General features: G+C 39.0%; 1 long non-coding RNA gene across 2 annotated transcripts; it reads left to right on the forward strand.

The window, feature by feature from the left end:
* Nucleotides 1-204: 204 nt before the first annotated feature.
* Nucleotides 205-8298, forward strand: LOC108961700 (uncharacterized). 2 transcript variants are annotated; one of them, XR_007777004.1, is made up of 5 exons: nucleotides 205-314; nucleotides 1425-1514; nucleotides 4012-4121; nucleotides 4448-4718; nucleotides 5248-8298. It is a non-coding gene; the product is annotated as an uncharacterized LOC108961700 (long non-coding RNA). The 2 variants fall into 2 exon arrangements; XR_003944630.2 differs by lacking the exon at nucleotides 205-314 and having other exon boundaries at nucleotides 1381-1514.
* The last annotated feature ends 448 nt before the right edge of the window (nucleotides 8299-8746 follow it).

The following is an 8746-nucleotide window of genomic DNA, read 5'->3' on the forward strand; positions in this document are numbered from 1 at the left end:
GCCCCACCACGTGCTGATCCTTTAATCACTGGCAGAGACACACCCTAGGAGCTCCATGTCTGTTCATATGGACTAGTTTATGGGCTGTTGTAATCTTAGAGGAGAAACAGTCTAAAACATTCTTTACCGTGACCACAAACCTAATTTGTCAGTCAGGTTCTGCCGGGAGCAGTGCTGAGCTTTGACTCTGACTGTGTGGTTAATGAGCCTCAGGCAGGCTGGGGCAGTGCCCCACCACTGCTGATGGGAAAGCAGAAGGCAATCATCTCTCTCAGCACTTCTGTTGCTCCTTGGACTACGTGAAGCTGCTCCAGGTATGCCCTGCCTGTAGCCACACTTATGCAATAATTTGGAAACAGTGAGCCATCAGCTGTAAAATAAAAAATTAAGTTCTGTGGAGATACAGTTATGAACGGTATGATCACCCTATCAAGATATCATACAAGTAAATAGCCTCAGTTTGTGGTGGAAATATTAAAGGAGTTAATTTGCTTAAATTTTGCCTGTCACATGAAGCCTGTAATCACAGCAACTACTGTCTCCTTGGGTATTCCCTGTGGAGTACAGAGATTGTTGCCCAAATACTGACCAGGCAAAATTTTCTCTCTTATAAGACAACAAACAAGATATAACTCAGAAATTATTTTTGCTTATGTAAAATAGCTCCAGCTATGTTATGTTCCTCCTGCTTTAGCCTTGACCCATTAGCTGGCAAATCCTCACCAGCTTGCACCAAAGAAAAATTTCTTCATTGGGTACCTCATCATGAGCCAAAGGGTGGATGGATGCACCTCTGAAAAGCAGACATCAAGGAGGAGGTCCCTACCAAAACACAATAATAACTATGAGATTTTGCTACTTTGCAAAATTCTGTTATAGTATGGCAAGGTTTTATTGCAGGAAAAAGGATGGAATCAGAATAGCTGCTCTATTTTTTTAATAAAAAGGGTTTAGCGTTGCTGCGTTCAGTTTAGCATTGCTATAGTTGGTAAGAAATCTGAAAACAGATTTCAATAGTACTAGGATTTAATTTATAATTATACATTATTACTGTAACATCTGAGAAAATATTATGAATTGAGATCCACTACCAACAAGAGTTGCCAGAGGCATTAACCTTTGTAATTGATTTTAGTCATCTGTGACTTGATGATGAAAATGCTAGACTTTTGCAATGCCCTTGGAAATAGTAGGCTGGGCATGTGAATCTTGCTATAAGCTGATGATTGGATTTTATCCTATCTCTTGTGACCCTCGGCCTTTTTAAAGCAAATATCAGGTGACCTTTTGTATTTTGTTTCATCAGCAAAGAACACTGGATGTTTTAACAGGTCTTTAATAAGCACCTTCATGCTGCATCGGTGATGCAGGGAGGGTGGATCAAAATTATGTTCAAGGTTAACATGTATTTTATTTAACTACAGGCACAGAAGAGTCCAGCACAGCCACTGAGGATTCCCCTGTGGGCAGTGGACAAGGATCCCAGCAACCCTAAGTAAGCATTTACAAATGAGGTCAGTGGTCCCCTATTGATTTTTGGTTTTCTCTCTCTAGTATAGTGAATGCACAAATTAGACTAGATTATACCTAGACAGTTTCCACCAGAATGGAAGAAGTCTTTCCACCAAGACTAACAAGTTAGGGCAAAATAATTCCGCTGGAAAAAGAGCAAAGGTAAAGTGAGTTTTAACAGGATGTGACCTCTGTATGGGGTACTGAGCAGTGGTACTTAAATGGCCTGTCAAAATGCCTCACTGATGAAAAATAGTCTAAGTCCAATCTGAGAATTAAATCAAAGTGCAACCAAGCAGAAACCAAGAACTTGAGGCAGACAGCTCAGTCTTGGACAGCCCTTTGATAGGAAAAACATATCCCAACAGAGGGTAACTAAATCATGCTACTCCTAACTAACCAAGCTTTGATGACCCTTGAATGAAACTGATGAAAGGGTATGAGATGTATTATTTTTTTCAACATATATATATATATTTCTGTGGGTTTTGTTTTGGCTGTTTTTTGTTGGTGTATTTTGTCATGTTTAATTTTTTGTTGTGAATGTACTTGTGCTTGCCTATCTTATAAAGGATGGCCTGGCTTTATTTTTTTTTTAAAGAGCTCCCATGAACTTTGATATATTCACGTTGGTGTTTAGGAACCAAAAACTGATCAGCTCCTGATGAATTTCCCAGGCATATCCTCACAGTCCTGGTCCCTATGCCAGGACACCTACCAAGATTCTTAGCATTCTCTTGCTGCAAGATAGGAGTATTTAATCCTTGGTATGTTCTCATTTTGAGGAGCATTGCGTCTTTCCACGTTTCATACCACCACACCCACCAGGCTTTCACTAGTCTTCTCAAGGTGATTATCAATGCAGCACAATACTCCTGAGCAGTGGAATGGCCTAATGGAGAATAAGGGGAAATCATTAAGATTATGTCACATTTCCAAGCCATCAGAATCGTGCAGATCTGGAAAGCAAATGTTGAACTCAGGAAAAACCTTCATGCCGCCCATTGTTAAGTGAAAGCCTGGGAGAAAAAATGAACAAATACATTACATGTTTTTCTAAATATTGCTGAACTGCTCAGAATAAATGTTCTAAAAATGATCCCATGAAAGAATGGTGAATATAATAGACACATTTTTGTTGGGACAAATTCATTAGCTTGAGGAACTATCCGTTTCCTGATGACTTCCTCTCTCATTAGTACATATTAGATCTTTCCAAGCATGTCTGCCTTGTTGCCATCTAATCTGTTCATTGAGGACAGGTGATTTAAATTTCACGTTTGTAGGGCATATGAGAAGGCTTACACCAATGTATCACTGAGAAGGAAATATTCCATTCTGCTGGCAGAAGTGTCAGCTGAATGGAATAATTTATGTGAACACCTTGCTGAAGGCATTGCTGCTGTTGGACACAAACAAGACAGATGAAACTGTTTGTAGGGAAATGATATAATACACCATGGTGGCCAGAATATTCTTTGTCTTCATAATAAATTAAAATACAGAACTATTAATTTCCTAGGTAACGACAAACATATTGTTTTTTAGGTTTGCTCTTGATCTTGTACAATACCTCAAAAGAAATAATTTGTCTTCTGTATGTAACATCCAGATTTTTTTTTCTTGCACAGAAGTTCAAAGAAGATTTCAGTAAGAACTTGACCTTGACATTTTCACCAGTCAAGGATTTTTTCAGGTGCTTTTGGCTTTTGTTCTCAGCTAGAAGGATCTGGCCTCATGCTTCCTGCTGGGCAGGGTACATCAAGCTGGATCTTCTGCAACTTTCCTGCTGACCATGGCTCTTACTTTTCAAAGGTGACACCTGTGAACCAGTGCTCCAGGCAGATCACAGTCAGCTCTCCCATCATTATCAAGATAAAAAAGTCCCACAGGCAGCTCTCCTTAGATCTCACCTCAGCTACTCAATGGTTCTTCCACTCCCTGCCTCATATCCTGCTTTGCTTCTGCTATGCCTTTTTGGAGAATGTGACTATTGGTTCTACTGTTCTCCTGAAACCCATGTATATATATTTCCCAAGCTGGCCAATTGTTTTCTCTAGTGAAGAAGAATTCAATATGGTCCAACATCCAGTCTCCAAAAACACCCTTACAATAATATTTCACCTACCTGCAGGAGTCATTCAATGTCCAAATGCAACTGTCTTGCACTGCATCCATGAGTTATTCATCTGTAGATAATGAGCGAGTGTTGCCAATGAATAGCTCAAAAATTTTATGAATAAATGAGTTTGAAAGGTGGTATTGTGAAAAGAAAGTTTTCTTTTTGAGGATTGCATTTGCTTTCAGGTAAAATTGCTTTGTCTTTTTGCTTCATTGCTTTTCTATTTCGTGGGTTTTTTTTCCAAGGCCTATCATCCATCCAGTATAACTGAGCTGTTTCCAACAATAAGTTTCTCTTTTTTCACATTTCAGAATGAGGTTATAGCTCTAGAATGTTTGTGCCATATCATTTCTCATGAAAAATATTTTCTCTTCTAGCTATAAAATTGCGTGATCCTCCTTTTCTCACTGAGATGGGAATTTAGAAGTGTGCACACCTTCTTCTCAGAGATTTTTAAGAACATAACATGGAAGATTTCATAGGCTAAGTACTCATTACTATTCCTACTTGTCTAAAATATTCCTACTTGTTTATGATATCACTGTAAGCCAGGAGTGAAAGTGGTTTCATTCTGCCTGGAAGGAACAGAGCAGGCCTTTACCAGAATAACTGGTGGCACCACTGTCAGTGCATGGAGTGTGCCTCATCAGGCACTTTAACAGTTTTCCTTTATAGACTGCTGAGTGCTGTGAAGCCACTCCAAAAAACTCCAGGGGTGTCTGTGGTGGAAATCCTTATGCATAAATTGACCCTCCCCCACATTCCAGCGTTCCTGCTTTGATATCCTTTGATATCCTTTCTCCTCACCTGCAGGTATGCTGCACCATTGCTGTCAAGTTTAGGTGAGATTAAGTTTAATCTCACTGGGCATCAGTGTTACTCAAACCTTCCTCCTGCCTGAGAAATCTTCCCAGCCACCTTCAGAGTGCTTGTGCTGTCACTCTGAAGTTACACTAACCTGCACAAGGCTGCCAGTAGGGAAATCTCACCATTTCCTTTTCCTCTGGATGAAGTGTTGGATTTGCACCTTTTGCAAATGAACACAAGGCTGCTGTGGGCAGAGAAATGGTCTGTTCAAATCCAGGTAAGTTCTTGTCCCTGAGGGCAACTGATCATAGGAAAAATGTTTGAACTTGTGTCTTATCTATTTACATCTGTATTTCCACAATCCTGCCTTACCATAAATAAAGAAGATTAGCTTATTAAAAGTTAAATAATACTCAAGTTAAAATAATAAAATAATACTCGATCATCTTCTGTTTTCCAGCTTTCTGCCCTTCAAGACAGCTTTGAAAATTTGTCTAAAATCTAAAATCAAAACAGGCAGCTTCACCTACCATAATGAGTAGGAAATATTTATGCTGCCTACTGGTCTCCTGTCCAAAATCCTTATTTCACAAGAACAGGTCCACTGAATGGTGAGAATGTTTCCATAGCTACCATATTGTGTGGGCATAAGGAAGCAGAATTTGCAGGGAAAGCTTTGTTCTTTATTGAACTGGCTGATAAAGGTGAAAAAATTCTGTGACATTTCAGGCTCAGAATTCCTTCTTCAGTTCAAGCAAAATCATTGTGCTCCACCTATAAATATGATTTTCTGTTGTTTGTTTCAGCTCTCTTACTGATGGCCGAGGCTGTATGAGCCTGAGCTCTGGAGGGAAACAGAACATCACTCCTGTTGGTGATTCAAGCTGTCAGCTTTGATCACTATTCTGGGAAGGACTGTGACTGCATAAGAAGTCTCTATCTCTCAGTTTGTGCCTCATTCAGGAATCTCAGGTTTCACCCCAAAAAGTTGTCTGAGACAAACACATTTCCAACGCTGAGCACTGGGATGCATGTGACACAGCCAAATCTCCCAAGACAGTTTTCTGAAGGAATCCATATGCTTGCTGCTGTCAACACTTTGCTTAATAGTTGTAAAGTTACATTGGTTTTCTCAGTACTGTAACGTCCCAATGACATTAGGCAAGAATGCCTGTACAAGTCTATTACCACATACTCAGCAAGTATTACCAGACAAGAAAGAAGCACAACTCTTCAAGTACTGGGAGAAAGGTTGTCCTAGTTCTTTGGAAATCTTCTTCGTTTCTTCTTTGACCTAGCAAAGACCTTAAACTGCCCAGTGGTTTCTTCAAGGTTTTGCAATCATGAGGCATAGCCTGGCCACTTTCTGAATTCATTTGAGAAAAGTCTTTGGAAATGGCATATCAAAAGAAGTGAAGCAGGACTAGCTGTATTAGCTCCTGGTTTAAAACAAAAAAAAAAAAGAAAAAAAAAAAGGGGGGGGCAGGGCTGTGGCCTTCAGTGAGAAACTGAGCTCACTTGCTCTGTGAGGCAGAGGCAAGGTTGTGATGGGGCAGTCTGAGGCACACTTGGAGTTTCAAGCAGAGAAGAAAACGTACAACAAAGGGTAGAGCATTATTGTGGTGTTGCTGGCTCCTCCTTCTTGCAGCACGTGATGCAGAATGGCCCTAGGAAGGTGCTTCAGCTCTGGTACTGTGTGTCTTCTCTTGCATGTGGAAGCTGCCAAGGGATCTCTCAGTTGTCCTTGCCCAAAGACATCCCTGTCATCAATCTGCAGTGGGCCCAGTCCTGTCAAGTGAGCAGACTGTCTGGTACTGTCACACAGAAATCTCAGACTGAGGGATTCTTTACAAAGGCTTGTGAGGGGGATATCCTGTACTCCATCTTTTTTTCTCTACAGCTCCTCTGGCCCCCTCCTCCCACTTCCACACCCTGGGCTCAAGTTTCTAAGTCTTTTGAACTATTTTAAAAAATGTACAACTTGTCCTCTAAGACATAGGAAATTACATTTGATGGTCTATTGTATAAGAATTTCCATATTTAGACAAAAATCAACAGATACAATCTCTGATTTCCTTTCCCCATACTCCTCATATTTGCCTCTTCTTGCACCGCTTGCTTTGGCTGCTGCCATGGTGTAGCAGAGGCAGACGTCATCAATTAGAAGAAGGATTTATAACTAGTGAGAGGTATAATCAAGGAGCCTGCTCCTCCAGATACTGTGTACTCACCTTGGTCTGGGTTGTCTGCCCCACAGCTCACATCTGAATTTTGATGCTTTTAAAGGTACTTCAAAGATAAGCTTCTACTCAGTCTGTGCAAAATATATGTCGCATATAAGGCAATTTCAGCTCCCTTCTGTACAAATTCTGAAGCAGCCTTTCTAAGGCTTTATGAAACAGAGGTCAGTGATATTAGACTGGATTAATTGTGTAGCTAAACTCCTAAAAGGATTTCTAAACATTAATTTTGGGTTTCTTGTTGTTAACTATTTGGTGTAACCATGGTGTAAATTTTCTCAGTGGCAGTCAACTCAGCAACAATACTGACTGAGGAAGGGACTCAGTAACAAGAGCTCAAAAACTTTGCGATAGCTAAACCCATTTGTAGAAATCCTGAAGGGGAATACTAGAAAGCAGAGTAAAGTCCGAATAATATGTTAAAATATCAATACAATAAAAATTAAGCTTTCTGATGAAAAATTAAATTCCTCGAGACCCTTAAAAAAAGTATGATTCTGGCTAATTTTAAGACAAGAAAATGACTGATGAATTCAGCAAATAAGTTTAAAAAACTCCAGCTATCCCTCCAAAAAACCCAAAACCCCTATGAAATTAAGGGAACAGCTACAATTTATCATTTGCACTTGAGACAGGACTTTGGCCTTTGTCAATTTAGACAAGAAGAGTCATTCTTATACTCAGTCTCCAAATTGTGGGATGGACTTCCTTTGAAACAAAAGACACTTGCTAAGATCCAGTTTCTACTCTGACAACAGCACAGACATTAACCTTTCCTTTCCCAAAACAAACACACATTTCTCTATCTATTGTATGCATAAATTCCTTCCTGGGTGGAATTTATGAGAAAATACATCATGTACAGCAGAAGCAGGTCACCTCTTACAGCACAAATTAAAAGCTCCTGCACTTTGATATCCAAAGTGATCCAGGTGCCCATCTCTGACTGGCAAGGATTCCAGCATAGTTAGAAAATGAAACTTTCATGAAATGTTGTTTAAAAAATCGGAGGGCTCAAGTCCAAAGGAAAAAAAGTATTTTTTTGCTTTGTAGCATTGGATTTTTATTGCAAAATTAGGCAGATCATTATAAATGAAAAGTTAATGCTTTTTACTTTTAACTCCCCAACCTCTCTATGTATTTAGAATAGCCTTCACTGTTTAGAGAGCACATGTAAGGTTTGCAAACTGGCCAATTGTTGTGCAATAAATCAGTTTATAATATATAGGTTCAGCTAATCCATATTTTCCATTGTCAGTCTTCTGCCTTATTTATTAGTCTACAAAAGAGTGTTTTGCACTGTGAAATACCCATGTAACTACAATGTTTGTATTCACATGGAGAAAATTATAAGCACATGAAAGTAAAGCACATTCCTCATGATCTTTATGCTGCTTGAAGATTAAGAATACAATAGATTAAAAGAATCCAGGAATAAGTTGGTCTACGGGGGGCAGTCACAATATTTGTGTAAGCCTATGCTGCTTTAATATGTGAATTACAAATAAAGACCTAATAGAAATGTTTGAATATTTTTTGAAACACACAAACTATATGGCCTCGCCCCCCTTTGGTTTTTGTGTTTCAGAAGTAAAGTTGATCAAAAAAAGTTTGTGGCATGCATTAAAAAAAAAAAAAAATCAGAGCCCAGTCTGTGTACAGCAAGACTATTCAAGATATGTAGTTTTACAAAAACTAAGAAAACATTACCAGAAAGACAAGGTTTCGAAATAAATGGATGCCCCAACAAATATTTAGTCCTTATTTGCAGCATTTATGAAGTTTGAGTTGTTGTAGATGATCCCTAGACTCTAATAAATACTTGGGGCTAGAGTAAGTTCAGGGTAGTTACGTTGATTGGCAGGATCTGAAAAACAACTTTTTACTGCTTCCATCAAGAAATCACAACCACCTTGTGACATGAAGCAAAAGTTGTTATTAAAACATTAACAAAGTTAAAATAAAATATTAAATTAACATTTTAAATCTTGTTAAAATACAGTAGAGAATAATAGATATTAAATACTCCTCTAGTAGGTGCCACTAGAAACGGCACTACCACAAA

The sequence above is a fragment of the Serinus canaria genome, chromosome 2, assembly GCF_022539315.1.
Source record: "Serinus canaria isolate serCan28SL12 chromosome 2, serCan2020, whole genome shotgun sequence".
NCBI lineage: Eukaryota > Metazoa > Chordata > Aves > Passeriformes > Fringillidae > Serinus > Serinus canaria.